Source organism: Dermacentor silvarum, chromosome 2 (assembly GCF_013339745.2).
Source record: "Dermacentor silvarum isolate Dsil-2018 chromosome 2, BIME_Dsil_1.4, whole genome shotgun sequence".
NCBI lineage: Eukaryota > Metazoa > Arthropoda > Arachnida > Ixodida > Ixodidae > Dermacentor > Dermacentor silvarum.
Genome location: NC_051155.1, coordinates 63,491,928 through 63,508,149, shown reverse-complemented (window position 1 = coordinate 63,508,149; position 16,222 = coordinate 63,491,928). Strand labels below are relative to the sequence as shown.

The window sequence follows — 16,222 nt, the reverse complement described above, 5'->3', positions numbered from 1 at the left end:
CTTTCCCCAGTTCACGCAGCTTCCACTTGAAAGACAAAAACTTTCCACAGTTTTAATAACATGCAGAACACTGTCATAATCCGTACAAAAAGCGGCAATGTCGTCGGCATAGGCCAGCAACCTCACTTCTACCTGTTGCAGTTTGAACCCACGTATATGCTCGCTTGCAATAACATGTAGACAAAAGGATTCGATATACAAACAAAACAGCAATGCTGATATTGGGCACCCCTGGCGCAGAGATTGTAGCACTGGTATGCGCTCACCAACCACTTTATTCACTATTAACTGCGTCGTGCACGAGCTGTACGCCATCGCGACGCCTTCTCTAATAACATGGCCTACATTTACATGGTCTAGTACACACAAGAGAGCGTCATGGGGAACCCTATCAAACGCCTTCTCGAAGTCTATCTGTAGCATGGCTACTCCAGCACCCGTAACATCACAACATTCCAGAATAGAACGTGCCACGTGAGTGTTCGTAGTGATGGAGCGCCCTTTAATGCCGCATGTCTGATGCTTCCCTACAATTTCCGAGATAACAGTTTGTAATCTCTTAGCTAACACTTTCATGAAGATTTTATAATCAGTTTGTCAAGCTGATGGGTCGATAGGCAGTTACATTTCGTAATTTTACTGTATCATCAGATTTAGGTATAAGAATCTTATGCGCAGTAACAAAAGATGGAGGTAGCGACTTAAGCTGGTAAGCTTCGTTATAAATACGCACTAGAATTGCAGAGACTGTTCCCTTAAATGTTTTATAAAACGCTGCACCAAGGCCGTCTGGACCCGGCGATTTCCCTAAGTTCATGTTTTCTATCGCAAAATCCACCTCTTCATTTGTGATGGGCTGCTGCAAAGCTTCTCTTGTCACGTCGTCCAACCGTGTCATCAAGGAAACAAACTCACGTTTGAAAAGGTCGATATCAACTACGCTGCGAGCAAACAACGCACGATAGTACTCCGAAAACGTTCTAACAATATCGTCAGTATCCTTAGTGATCACACCTGCACGTTCAATTTCTACTATTTGCTGCCTTCGCGCATGCCACTTTTCCGCCCCCAACGCTCTTTTCGTCGGCGATTCTCCGCTTATCAGCCTTTCAGCTCTTGCGCGTATTAAGGCACCACGGTACCGTTCGGTATCGATAAGCTCCAGCTTGCGCTTCACCACTCGTATATCGTCCATAAATTCACCCGGTCTGAGCGATTCTTGATTAAGTAGCAGTTGAAGGTTCGTGCGTAGTGTTTTTTCTTGAAACCTTGCTTCTCTAGCTACTGCACTTGAACGTTCCAGTGCTTTTATTTTAACCTGATTCTTTAATAATTCCCATCTTTCTCCCCAAGGAATTTTGTTGTTTTCCTTGAGTTTTTTAAATAAATCAGTTACTTGCTTCACAAAAACATCGTCATTCATCAGCTTACAATTCATTTTCCATAACTGCCAATTAAAATTATTCCTTGAGTCTTCTCGACTTGCTATAGTAAAATAAACTAAGCAGTGATCACTAAAGGAGACTGGCGTAACATGATACTGTTGACACAAAGGTATAATATCCAAAGACGCATATATTCTATCCAATCGGGCATGACTCGATCCTTGAAAATGAGTAAATTGGACGGTTCGCGTACCTTCCAAACATTGCCCTACATCTTCCATACCACCATCATTCACAATTTCTCTAAGAATAACAGTGCTTATGTCATTAAAATCTCGTCTGCTAGTTTTATCTGCTGCAGAAAGCACACAGTTGAAATCACCGGCAATAATGCCAAGTTTCTGGCAGTCACAGTATTGATTAACACGCTCGAAAAAGGTTCGCCTCTCTTCCGCATTGTTTGGTGCATACACACAAATCATACGCCACTCCTTAGCGGCAAAAAGAAAATCGCAGATGATGAGCCTCCCTGAGTCACAACTTAATGTCGCTTGCATTGATAAGCCCAAGCTCTGGCGCAAAAGAAGGCAACAACCTGCTGACGTCCCTACAGCATGGCTAACCACAGCGTCATAAGACAACGTAAAACGTCGAACCATGTTCCCAGTCTCTACTTCACCATCAACTTTAGTTTCCTGTACCGCCACAATGTCGAGGTCAAACTCGGTCACCAATCGGTACAGCTGACTCTGTTTTCGTTTAGACGCAAGCCCTCGGACGTTAATCGTCGCGATACGTAGCGATTTAGGAATGGAAGCCATAGTGACTATGAAGAAAGGCTGGGAATCATGGTGGTTCTCTCAGCAAAAAGCCGCATGCCAGGGCGTCGTGCCATGGCAGATCTTACGCTACGTTGGCGCTGTAGGCGGCGTTGCCGCCACACTTTTACCGGTGGCCACGTTCGGTCGAGGTCTCAGTGAGGGCCGCCGAACGATAGCCGCCTTGGTTGGTGGTTGCCCTTCGCCGTCGGTGTTCGCCGTTGTCTCGTTGGTATCCTCGTGAGCCCGCTTTGCTGCCACACCAGAGCTTGGTGCTTCCGTGACGTCCATACACGCGGACTTGTCCGCCTCGGCGTCTTCGGTAGCGTCCTCGGTGTTCTTGTTAGGCTCAGCTTTCACATCCGTACCTTGGGAGAGGGGTGGGAACTCTTCTTCGGAAGACTTGCTGTTGTCTACCCCGTCTACCGTGGTCGGCCCAGAAGACGCCTCGACGCTTGAGGTTTGACCTCCCGCCGTTTCTTCGGCATCAGCTTCGTCCATGAGGTGCTCTGACGTGTCATCACCCCTCAAGGATCCTGCAGCACTTGCGTAGCTTTTCGCACATTGGGAGTCCTCATGGCCATACCGTCGGCAAAGCGCACAACATGGCACCTGGCAGTCTCTGCGTATATGCCCACTAGATTTGCAACGGAGGCAAAGTGGGGCCCTGCCTGGTACAACAATTAGCGCAGGTTCACCGGCCACCTTGATTTGGTGCGGTATGTCGTCGATCTTGAAACCCGGCCCCAACTTCAATGTAACCGTACGGATCGTAGAGCCCTTGTCGAGAACGCCATGCGCACGCCACTTTTCCCTTGACACGTCGACCACCTTCCCGTACGGCGATAGCGCGGCACGCACATCCTCGTCAGCAACACCGTGGAGCAGCCAGTGAATCTTGAAGCGAATACCTCGGTCATTAGGGTCGACTATCAGGCACTTGTGTTCTTTAACCTTCACGTCCTTCGCAGCAAGTAGTTTCTCCGTAGCCGCAGCATCCTTGAGGGTGATAGCCCAGACGTGGTTCATCTGGTACGCCCCTAACGTGATAACGTCGGCCAGCACACCAATGTGTCCCTGAAATCTTCCACTCTGTAGGGTCTAGCAGTAACGTCAGCATGCATAAACACTGTGTTTAGCACAATTTTCCCTGTTGGCAGGTTCGGCAGAATAACTTGGTAATCTTCTGAAGCAGCAAAAAACCTGTTCCCGCGACCCGCTGGGGCCGCTGATACCGCTCCGACGGAGCGCGACATTCCGTGAATGTATCGCTCGAAAGCCGGAAATGGAATCCCCGAGTTAGCCGGGCTCTGCCTTCGTTAGCTCCTACACAGATTTGCATGACCACGTGAGCGGCGCAAAAGTAAAACACTTTTTTTCGCGGATATAAAATACAAAAGAATTGCTTCAACAATGCCACCCTCATCAGTGCAAAAGAATTATGAAGTATCAAAAGCATCCGCCCAACGTGGGGCTCGATCCCACAACCCTGAGATTAAGAGTCTCATGCTCTACCGGCTGAGCTAGCCGGGCTCTGCCTTCGTTCGCTCCTACACAGATTTACATGACCACGTGAGCGGCGCAAAAGTAAAACATTTTTTTCGCGGATATAAAATACAAAAGAATTGCTTCAACAATGCCACCCTTATCAGTGCAAAACAATTATGAAGTATCAAAAGCATCCGCCCAACGTGGGGCTCGATCCCACAACCCTGAGATTAAGAGTCTCATGCTCTACCGACTGAGCTAGCCGGGCTCTGCCTTCGTTCGCTCCTACACAGATTTACATGACCACGTGAGCGGCGCAACAGTAAAACATTTTTTTTCGCGGATCTAAAATACAAAAGAATTGCTTCAACAATGCCACCCTTATCAGTGCAAAACAATTAGGAAGTAGCAAAAGCATCCGCCCAACGTGGGGCTCGAACCCACAACCCTGAGATTAAGAGTTTTATGCTCTACCGACTGAGCTAGCCGGGCTTTTTTTTTTCTTTATTACCTTGTGATCAACATTTCACAGAAACAGCAATTGCAAACAAAAGAACAGAGAAATCCCTAGCCTCTCGGCTAGTTCGTGAGTTTTAAAATGGCTTGATTTTGGCCAAAAGATCAAAAACAGTAATCCATTCTGGAGGATCATCTAATGCCTTGTATACATCTCGTATGTAGATAACAGCTTCAATGAAATAATCTCTTGCCGATCTTGGACTCAAATGCGCATGTCTGACGTCCATTCTTGTTCGCCAGACACTGTGCATACACATCACCATGAACATATCACTTGGTACACCCTCTGGTTCCACACAAGGTAAGTAACGAATACCGAAAGCGCTTAAAGGTAGGTCCTTTTTTAAAGTCCTTTGAAGCACATCCCATAGGAACATCGCGTCATGGCAATCAAGAAAAAGATGTTCAATTGTTTCCGGTTTTCTACATATTAGGCAGTTTACAGACCATGGAACGAAGAGGCCTTTGCTCTGCAGCCATGGTTTTACAGGGAGGGTATCGGTATGTACTTGGAAAAAAAAGGATTTCATTGAGGCTTTCAGTGGCATTCGCTTAACACGCTTGAGGACGTCGCGCTCTGAGCCCAGCTGGTACAGCTCGCGGTACACAGGAATTGGCAAAAAAACATCAAGTAAGTCTTTGTATAATCGCTTACGTGTCACAGACGATAAGTATTCATAGGAAAATCTGCCCTTGAGAATCTGCATAGCCGCTACAACTTCGCGTAGGTAGCCAGATAACAACGCTGGCCGAAAAAAAAAGGTTGATACAACGTAGTCTGGCAAGGAATCTTGTAATCGCACTTGGATTACAGTTCGAAGAAATACGTTAGCTTGATCACGCAAAAAGAAAAACCTCGTCACAATCTGCCTAAAAAACAGGTGCGATAGCCCCAAGCCCCCGTTTTTAACTTTATGAAAAAGGTTGCATCGACTCATGCGCTCCCAAGTCGACCCCCAGATAAAGACTGCAAACACTCTGTGCAGTTTTTGTACAGAAACCCTAGTCATGCTTAATACCTGGAGCACATAGTACACTTTAGCAATCAAAAACATATTACAAACGGCTGCTCTTGAGAACATAGAAAAATTATGACCCCCCCATTTTTCTGTTTGTAATTTAACTCTTCTTGCTTCATCTGCCCAAAAGTCTTTGCTGTCCTTATAGTGTTTTAGTTGAACTCCTAGATAGCTATCGGGAGTTGTGCTCCATTTTATGTTGCACATCATGTCTGGAGCACTCTCCCAGCTGCCATGCCAGAACCCAAGACATTTATTCCAGCTTATCATGCTTCCTGTTGCTCTACAAAAATTCTTAGCCTCTTCTACAACTTCGTACACGCTTTCTTCATTTGCGCAAAATGCAGCTATATCATCCGCATATGCGAGGATTTTAACTTCACTGTTGAAGAAAGTGTAGCCTCGAATACTCGGATTTGCAAGTACTTTTAAACAAAAGGGTTCCAGGTAAAGATCAAAGAGGAGGGATGACAAACAGCAGCCTTGTTTTACAGATGTTTCAACACGAATCATTTCACTTAGTTTCTTATTGATGACAAGTCTCGCTGTACATTTATTATAGACCATTTTCACTCCGTCTAGAATTACAGATCCTACGTTGACGTGCTTCAGGATGAGGAACAGAATTTCATGCACAACTCTATCGAAAGCCTTGTTCAAATCCAGTTGAACCATTGCAACTGCATCCTGCATAGCGTCGCAACATTCAAGAACCGTTCTTGCTACGTGAATATTTGTAAAAATTTTTCTTCCTTTAATCCCGCAAGTCTGATGTGGACCTACAAGGGACTTGATAGCACTTTGGAAACGGCGAGCCAAAACTTTCATAAAGATCTTGTAATCAGTATTCGTTAAGCTTATTGGTCGGTATGCTTCCACAGAAAGCAGTTTCACCGGGTCATTAGTTTTCGGAGTCATGATCACATGGGATGTTCGAAAGGATGGTGGTGTAATTTTTTCTTCGTAGCATTCTTCTATAACTCGATGTAGGGACTCTGCCATGTCCCTTTTGAAGAATTTGTACACGGCGGCACCGAGACCATCTGGACCAGGAGATTTGCCAGGACTGAGATCGTCTATCGCCTGCTCAACTTCCGCGACTGTTATTGGCCTTTCCAGTGACTGTTTTGTTTCGTCAGAAAGCTTAGGCATAAGCGGCAGAAATTCGCTTAAAAACCGTTCATTATCGCATGTTTTATGACTAAATAATCTTCTATAATATTCAACAAAGGCAAGCTGTATCAGTTCACCGTCTTGAGTAACGTCATTGCGGAAACTGATTTCGTTAATTTCTTTTGATACTGCATGTTTCTTTTCGTCGCATAGCGCGCGTTTTGTGGGCGTTTCTCCCATCCATAGCCGCTCGGACCTCGCCCTTATCACTGCGCCACGATACTTTTCTGCTTCTATGGTATCGAGCTTCGCCTTTACTTCTTTAATTTCTTTCGAGAACAGCCCAGGCTTAGGATTTTCTACGTTAACCATATAGTCTAACTCGCTATGCAGTTCTTTTTCTTGCTGCCTTTCTTTCTGCCTCACAACACTTGCTCTTTCCAAAGCGGCGACCTTGAAGTCGCATTTAAACTGTTCCCACAGCATCATAAAGTTGCAAGTTTGATTCAACCGCATGCTATCTATATATTCCTTGATCTTTGCAACGAAAAAATCATCCTGTAGTAATTTGTTGTTGAATTTCCACAATTACCAGTTAAACTTTGACACTTTTTTTTTGTACCAATGGTAAGTATGACTAAAGAGTGATCACTAAAGCTCACATGCTGTGTATCATAATGGGAACATAAAGACACTAAATCAAAAGGGACATAAATTCGGTCTAATCTGGCATGAGATATATTTTGAAAATGGGTGTATTTTGCTTGGTCTTCATGCGTCAACACTAAAGCTATATCTTCGAGTTCATTATCCTCAATCATTCGATGCAATAATTCTGCACATTTATCGCTATAAACTTTACTATTTGATCTATCTTCGGGTCTGCATACGCAATTGAAGTCACCAAGCAGTAATACACTTCTTTCACTTTCTAGACAGGGTCGCATGGTACTAAAAAAACTTTCTCGCTCAAAGATTCTATTCGGTGCATAGACACAAATTACACGCCAGGGAATTTCAGCATAAAGAAAGTCACAAAAAAATAGTCGGCCATTGTCACAAGAAGACACAGATTCAATGATTCCAAGGCTCTTTCGAATAAAGATAGCACAGCCACCAGCCCTACCAACGGCGTGACTCACACACACATTGTATCTGTTGCGGAAGACTTCAACCATTCGATCAGTTAGTTCTTCACTCTCGATTTTGGTCTCTTGGACTGCTAACACATCAATATCATTTTCTAAAAGAATTCGATTTAGTTGACATTGTCTTCTTCGCGCAGAAAGGCCTCTCGTATTGAAGGTCGCGACACGCAGGGCATGCTTAAAGTTAGCTGCCATCTCTATTAAGAAAAATTTTCCAATAGCCTACTTACATCTTCGCATCAAACATGCAGACCCCGCGGTGAGAGTAGGCTCCATGATCGCTGCACTTCCAGACAAAAAACACGAGAACGCCCCTTTCCGTGAGCGAGAAAAAAAAGGGGGGGGGGAGGGGGGTGGGTTGCCGCCGCTAAGAAGGCGGCGGCGTGGATTTAGTCCGTCGGTCTGGCGTAAAGTTTGGCACTGGCTTGAAAGACTGCCGTCTGGAAGTTGCAGCCTTTGTGGGAGGTTCCCCTGTTGTCTCTGAAACACCACTCGCAATGGTGTCCTTAGTCTCCTCTCGCGTCCTCTTTACAGGACCGCTGCCAGTTTCTGCCATGTCGACCTCGGTGATGGCATCCTCTGTGGCTTTCGCGTTTTCAGGAAGAGAGCCGTCGGTGCCTTGGGTCTTGATTGTGTCTTCCTTTAGCGCTTCTGGGTTCGCTGCGGCAGCAACACGCGCAGGGTCTTTTTCGCTTCTCAATTCCTTGGCGTTGTCACATGGTGCTTGTAGAGGCTTTGGGGCCTCCGCATTCCCATCGTCGCCATGACCTCGCGTGGCATCTTCTGCATCGGCTGCGTCCATCATGTGCTCGGAAACCAAATCTCTCCGAGCCGGGCCTGTTACGCTGGCATAGGAGCGCACGCCCTGGGTCTCGTCGTGGCCGTAACGACGACAGAGCCCGCAACGTGGAACACGGCACTCGCGACGTATATGGCCGATGCCGTGGCATCGAAGGCAGAGCGGAGCTCTGCCTGGGACATGAACGAGTGCCAAGTCTTGACCGACACGCAGCTGATGAGGCAGATCGTCGATGGTAACACCCACCTTCAACTTCAACGTTACGGATCGCGTTGTCGACCCTTTATCGAAGCAGCCTTTAACTTTCCATTTTTCTCTGTTGATTTCTGTCACCTTTCCGAAGGCGGCAAGTGCATTTCGAACATCGTCATCTGGTACCCCATGAAGTAGCCAGTAAAGCTTCAGACGAACGCCTCGGTCGCAGGGGTCTATAACCATACAGCGCTCGTCCTTGACAATGAAGGCGTCTGCAGCCAGTATCTTCTTTTTTCCTTCTTCGTCCTTGAACGTTACTGCCCACAGGTGATTCATTTGGTATGCCCCGAGGGCAACCACCTCCGGCAACAGCGAAAGACGGTCGAGTGCATCGCGGAAATGCTCGCATCGAAAAGGTCTTGCCTTAAGGCAACCGTGCAAAAAAACGGTATTCAAAACTGATTCACCTGTGGGCAGATGCGGCAAAACAACCTGGTAATCTTCAGCCGGATTGTCAGAAGACCTGATTCCGCGCCCATTGGCCGCTGTATCCGCTCCGAGGGAGCACATGCTTTCACAACCGTTCGCTTCGGAAGCCGGAAGTGGAATAAACTGAGCTAGCCGGGCTCTGCCTTCGTTCGCTCCTACACAGATTTACATGACCACGTTAGCGGCGCAACAGTGAAACATTTTTTTTCGCGGATCTAAAATACAAAAGGATTGCTTCAACAAATGCCACCCATATCAGTGCAAAACAATTATGAAGTAGCAAAAGCATCCGCCCAACGTGGGGCTCGAACCCACGACCCTGAGATTAAGAGTCTCATGCTCTACCGAGTGAGCTAGCCGGGCTCTGCTTTTTCTTTTTTATTTCTTTATTGCCGGTCTTTGACAATGTACAGAAGAAAATCTCAAAAAAGCACAACTACAAAACATATTGGAAAACATGAAAGCCATCAGTCCAACATGGACTGGCGTTGTCGAATTAAAATTCTTTTAATGCTGTCAGAGGTTCTATCCTCGACAGCCAATCGGGTACACATTCTTGTGTTTTCTTTATTTCAATAAACCGAGACATACTGTCTCGAAAATAAATACGAGCCGGCCTAGCGTCTGGGTCGCAATGGTACCCAGCCATCCGTGCCCGCCATAAACAGTGGAGGCCATGGAGCATGATTAAATCGTATGGTACCCCGTCCTCATTCTTTATCGCTAGGTACCTGATCCCGTGTGGATTCAACGGAAACTCCTTCTTCATTGTCCGTTTTAGGACGTCCCAGAAGTAAACCCCTTCCCAGCAATGCAAGAACACATGATCTACAGTTTCAGGTTGCTTGCAAATCAAGCAGTGTGGGCCCCATGGTACAAGGAAGCCGCGTTCTTCCATGAATGTCTTCACTGACAGTGTTCCTGTGTGCAGCCTAAAAAAGAATGTTTTTGTCCCCGTAGGCACCTCCATTCTTTTCACCCGTTTAAGGACATCCTGTCCTGGTCCTCCACTGTATATCGCTCTGTACAATGGCACTGGAAATATACTATCGCATACATATTTATATAATGTCTTTCTTTTCACAGCAGATAAATACTCGAACGAAAAACGCACAGAAAGAAAGCGCACACTGTCGACTACTTCTTTAAGATAGCCGCGAATTGTTCCTGGCATACTATTTGTACTCACAATGAGTGCCGGCAGCGCAGCTCTTAATCTGAGCTGTAATACCGTACGGAGAAAAGGATCACGCACATCTCGAAAAAACAAAAATCTATTGACAAGCTGTCGTACAAAAAGATGCGCCAAGCCCAGGCCACCTACCTAGATTTGTTCGGCTACATCTTTCCCAGTTAGAGTCCCAGATAAAAACGGCGAACACTCTGTGCAATCTTTGCACATTTACTCTTGAACAAAACAACGTCTGCATGACGTACCACAACTTCGTAATGAAAAACAAATTACATACAGTTGCCCTTGCGAAAATGGACAGGTTGATGCCTTTCCACCTGTCTGCTTTTTCTCTTGTTTCTTTTATTTGGTTCGTCCAGTATTCCTCGCTCTGTTTGTAGCTATCCAAGGGAACACCGAGATACTTGGTAGGGGTTTTCACCCAGCTCACATTCGCAAAGTTGTCCGGGGCCGAGGACCACTCTCCGTGCCACAAACCGAGGGACTTACCCCAGTTCACTTTACTGCCCGTTACATCACAAAACTGTTTCACCACTCGTATTGTTTCCGTTACGCTTTCTCTGTTTGTACAACACACGGCGATGTCATCGGCATATGCTAGGAGCTTGACTTCTGTGGCTGCCAAGCTATAACCGCGTATTTGATCGTTCTCAGTTATCGCCAAACACATCGTTTCAATGTAAACTGCAAACAAAAGAGGACTGAGGGGGCAGCCTTGACGCACAGAACGCATGACGTTAATGGGGGCCCCCAATGATTTATTCACAATTAAGCGTGTTGTGCAGTTCTGATACCCCAATTCCACTCCCTCAGTGATGATGGCACCTACATTAACGTGATCCAGAATGGCAAACAAAATATCATGAGATACACAGTCAAACGCTTTCTCTAGGTCAAGCATGGAGCACTGCGACGCCATCGTAAGTGATGTCACAGCACTCGAGCACTCACCGCATCGTGTGAATATTCGAAAAAAAAGACCTCCCCTTGATCCCACACGTTTGGTGGTCTGCGACGATTTCTTTGATGACGCTTTGAAGTCTGGCTGCCAAAACCTTCATGCAAATCTTATAGTCGACATTGGTTAAAGATATCGGCCTATAAGATGTCACGAGCCTAAGTTTCTCCGCTTTGTCACTCTTAGGTATCAAGGTGGTATGCGCTTTACCAAAAGAAGGCGGCAAAGCTTTGTTCACATACGCGGCGTTAAACAGGTCTGTTAGCAGGGGCGACAGTTCTTTCTTGAAGGCTTTATAAAAACACGCGCTCAGACCGTCAGGTCCGGGTGATTTGCATTGTTCAAATCATTTATTGCTTTTACGACTTCGTGTTCTCTTATAGTCCCTTCTAATCGGTCCTTCGCGTCGTCACTCAATCGCGGCATGCGACTGAGAAAGACCCTTTTGAACTCATCTACATTGGCTTCTTGATATGCAAACAGTGACTGGTAATACTCTAAAAACGCTCGGCCTATGCTCTTATTATCGTCGACGAGCGTTCCATTCCACGAGATCTTATCGACATGATTACGTCGACCATGAGCTTTTTCAAGTCCTAGTGCCCTTTTGGTGGGCGTCTCTCCCGCTACTAATGCGTTTGCTCTTGCTCGCACAATCGCACCTTGATAGCGTTCTTTGTCCAACTGTTCGATTTTTTCTTTGATGGTTCGCATATCTTGCTTATACGCCCCTGGCTCTTCGCACTCCAGCGCTATCAGCTGATTAAGTATCTTTCGTAAGTCTCGTTCTTTCATTTCCCTCTCAAACTTTAAGCAGCTCGACCTTTCTATTGCTTTCATTTTTACCTTTTGTTTGAACCATTCCCATTTCTCTGCTATGGTTTCAGTACTTTCATCGCATACTTCCATAATGGCCTCACGTATTGCCTCTACAAATGGCTCGTCTTTTAGTAGTAAGGCATTCATTTTCCATAGTTCCCAGTTAAAAGATGATTCCTTCTTCTTCATACCTATGTGACACTTCACCAAGCAGTGATCTGAGAACGACACAGGTGCGACAGAATAACCGTGGCACATTGGAATCATGTCTTGTGACATATACAAGCGGTCTAACCGCGCATGATTACTGCCTTGAAATCGTGTATACATCACCTCCCGCTCCCCCTCCAGACAGTCACATACATCGTCTAGTTCACTATCGCTAATCAACTTAGAAAGTATGTGACTGCTTTTATCTCGAATACCGGCATTATTGGATCGATCCCGAGCCCTCAAAACACAGTTGAAATCCCCCAACAAAATCATGCACTTATCACGGCTAATGTACTCAAAAAGATTCGAAAAAAGTAAAGCACGCTCTTCTACAACATTTGGCGCATATATGCATATAACTCGAAATTGAACTTCATAAAAAACAAAATCGCAAAATACAATCCTTCCGGATTGACATGAAAACACACTTTGTACTACAAGGTCTGGCAACTTCTTAACAAACAGGACGCATCCGGCGGACGTCCCTACCGCGTGGCTCACGACCGCGTAATATCTAGTCGTGAAACGCCGCACCATGCTCCCGGTCTCCTCCTCCCCGTCTACCTTGGTCTCCTGGACAGCTAAAACATCTATGTCGTGGTCAGTGACCAACCGTAGGACTTTACTTTGCCTACGGCTAGCCGCCAAGCCTCGCACGTTTAGTGTGGCAATACTGAGAGACGGGTCAGGTGCCATGCTGTACTAAAGAATGAAGTAGGCCCGGAGCATGGTGCTTACCCTTCACGACTAGCCCTCGGCTAGCCGTCTCCGGAACCTTCCGGCTTGCCAGCGTTGTTCGGGGGAAGCGCTTTGTCGCCAGGCGTTCTCTCCGGCGGGATGTTGGGCTTTGGCTTGAAGCCTAATCGCCTCCCAAGAGGCGTCTTTGTCGGCGGTCCCTCGTTGGAGCTCGTTGCACCCTCATCTCGGTCCTTTGTCTCGTCGTGGGTGCGTTTGACTGGAGCGCGAGTCGTAGTCCGGTCGTCGTCGTTGACAGCCTCGTCTTGTTGCATTGCCTTCGTGTCGTCGATGGGTGCATCTCCACTAACGCCCCCAGTCGCCTGATCTTCTGTAGTCGCGACTTGTGCCGACGCACTCGGCATCGCAGCAGCCTCAGCCACCTTGCCGTCTGCGTTCCCGGTCAACGAAGCACCGCTCGTCGCCAGTGGCACCGGGTCTCCGGCTCCTTTGGCAGCGTCCTCCGCCTCCACCACGTCCATGACGTGCTCTGCCGCAACGTCAGTCGCAGCCGGGCCCCTCACGGCGGCGTACGATTTCACGCAGTCCGCGTGCTCGTGGCCGAAACGCCTGCACCGTGAACAACGGGGGACTTTACATTCCCGGCGGACGTGTCCCGTGCCCTGGCACCGCAAGCACTGCATGGGCCGGCCGGGAACAACAACCAAGGCCAACTCTCCGCCGACGCCGACCTGATGAGGAAGGTCCTCCACTTTGACGCCGCTCTTCAGCTTGAGCAGCACGGTCCTGGTGGTTGACGTCTTGTCCCCCATGCCTTGGACGCGCCACCTCTCCCGGCTTACCTCCTCCACCTTGCCGAAAGCCGCGAATGCAGTCCGAATGTCCTCGTCTGCCACGCCGTACAGTAGCCAGTGAAGCCTAAGCTTCACCTGCTGGTCCTGTGGGTCGACGATGACGCACCGTCGTCCCTTCACCTGCAGTTCCTTGTGGGCTATCAGCCGTTTCGTGGCGGTTGCATCCGTGAGGGTCACTGCCCAGACGTGGTTTATCTGGTACGCCCCTATGCACACCACCTCCGGTAGCAAGCCTGTCGGCAGCAGGGCGTCCCTAAAATCCTCGACCTTGTAGGGTCTCGCACGCACATCCCCGTGCAAAAACACGGTGTTAATCGCCACTCGTCCTTTTGGCAATTGAGGCAAAATAAACGGGTATTCCTTATCGTCGTTAGTCCTGTTACCGCGGCCAAAAGTGACCGCTGTCGCTGCCCTTGAAGAGGCCATGATCCTACGAACCGTCACGCTCGGTGGCCGGAAGCAGAATGCTAGCCGGGCTCTGCCTTCGTTCGCTCCTACACAGATTTACATGACCACGTTAGCGGCGCAACAGTGAAACATTTTTTTTCGCGGATCTAAAATACAAAAGAATTGCTTCAACAAATGCCACCCCTATCAGTGCACAACAATTATGAAGTAGCAAAAGCATCCGCCCAACGTGGGGCTTGAACCCACGACCCTGAGATTAAGAGTTTCATGCTCTACCGACTGAGCTAGCCTTTTTTAACACGAAAGTGTTTTATGCCGGGGTCCACCAAGACTTCACTGACGTATTTCCGTCACGGAAATACGTCACAGAACATAATACAAAGAAAGAAACCAGAAGAAAAAGTTCCACAAACATGCAAAATTTGGAAATCGAACCCACGACCTCTCGGTCCGCGACGATAGATCGCCGAGCGTTTAACCCATTGCGCCACAAACGCATTTGCAGAGAGCTACACAGACGCGCCTTATATATCTAACACTCCTCCGTGTACCCGCGCTCTTGCTCGGGGTGGTGCCGCCGCCTACGAGCAGAAAAGAGAAGTACTGCATTATGACACTAACGCGCACCGACAGTGAACGCTTCGGTGGTCTCAGCACTACGACGCCTCGATGCCAGCATTCGAAGGGACGCTGGCATCAAGAAGCACTACCAACGCCACTTAGGTGGCGTTCACCGTACTCAGCACAGCGGAGCGTGGCCTCCGCAATTAGCTCTGAAAATGTTTCTGAAGTTGATCGCGGAGGCTGCAATTACGACGCGCTGTACGCGCTGATTTGACTCGGTGACGATTCAGTTACGTGCTTTGTCTTGCGCGTTGTATTAGTGTGTCAGTTACGTGCTTCGTCTTTCGCGTTGTGCTAGCGTGTGCAGCGTAGTGCAGCTTCCATATGCACGACGGTTGCTCATGGTCATCGACGTTGGTAGTCGTGATGGAGGAGACGTGCCACCAGGCGTCAGCGTGGGTGCATCAACGCCTAAGGGCGCTTTAGCCACAAAACACCAATAGACATTACATATCAATGTGCAATAAACATTACACTACTTCTGTGAAGACACGTTTCACTTTCGTGTTCTATACCGATTCCTATATAAGAGGGATCAACCACTTTTTTTTTTCTTTATTGCCGGTTATTCAACAACAAAACACGTAGCACACATCACAAATGAGACGTCAAAACAAGGTTACAATAAAGGTTGTTATTGTTGTGCACATAATGCCGTCAGTCACGTGGTGACTGGCGATGTCAATTAAAATTCTTTTAGTGTAACCAAGGGTTCCACACTGGCAATCCAGGGGGAAACACCTTCTTTTGCTTTTTCTACTTCTATTAAACGAGCCATGCTCTCTCGAAAGTACAGCCTTGCCGGTCTTCTTTCTGGTTCACAGTAGAAGCCAGCCATTCGTGAGCGCCATATACTGTGCAGGCCAGTAAACATAATCAGATCAAAAGGTACTTCTTCTTCGTTGTCTATTGCAAGGTACCTGATGCCGTGCGTATCAGCGGGAATTCTTTTTTCATTGTCCGCTGCAACACATCCCAAAAAAAGACCCCCTCCCAACAGTGAAGAAAAACGTGATCGATGGTTTCCGGTTGTTTGCAAATAAAACAGTGAGAACCCCAGGGCATATAAAACCCACGCTCCTCCAGGAAAGTTCTCACTGGTAGCGTCCCGGTATGCAGTTTGAAAAAGAATGATTTCACACTTGGCGCTACTTGCATTCTTTTAACTCTTTTCAGGACATTCTGACCCTGGCCTGCACTGTATATGGCTCTGTACAAGGGAATTGGCAACACTATGTCACATATGTCTTTATACAATTTTCTCTTTGTAACAGAATACAAATAATTATTGGAAAACCGAACGCACAGAAATCGCACACTTGGCACTACTTCCCGAAAGTAACCCTGCACCGTACCCGACATGACATGGGTGCTAATAACATAGTCGGGTAACAGTCGCCCTAATCTTGCCTGGCACACCGTTTGCAGGAATGGGTCGCTTACCTCGCGAAAAAAGAAAAACCGGTTCACTAACTGTTTGAGAAA

At 47.4% G+C, this 16,222-nt stretch overlaps 4 non-coding genes across 4 annotated transcripts; all 4 read right to left on the bottom strand.

Moving 5' to 3' along the window:
- Positions 1-3,663: 3,663 nt before the first annotated feature.
- Positions 3,664-3,736, bottom strand: Trnak-cuu (transfer RNA lysine (anticodon CUU)). The gene has a single exon. It is a non-coding gene; the product is annotated as a tRNA-Lys (tRNA).
- A 150-nt stretch (positions 3,737-3,886) lies between these two features.
- Positions 3,887-3,959, bottom strand: Trnak-cuu (transfer RNA lysine (anticodon CUU)). The gene has a single exon. It is a non-coding gene; the product is annotated as a tRNA-Lys (tRNA).
- Positions 3,960-4,110: 151 nt separating this feature from the next.
- Positions 4,111-4,183, bottom strand: Trnak-cuu (transfer RNA lysine (anticodon CUU)). Its single transcript has one exon. It is a non-coding gene; the product is annotated as a tRNA-Lys (tRNA).
- Positions 4,184-9,263: 5,080 nt separating this feature from the next.
- Positions 9,264-9,336, bottom strand: Trnak-cuu (transfer RNA lysine (anticodon CUU)). Its single transcript has one exon. It is a non-coding gene; the product is annotated as a tRNA-Lys (tRNA).
- Between the last annotated feature and the right edge of the window lie 6,886 nt (positions 9,337-16,222).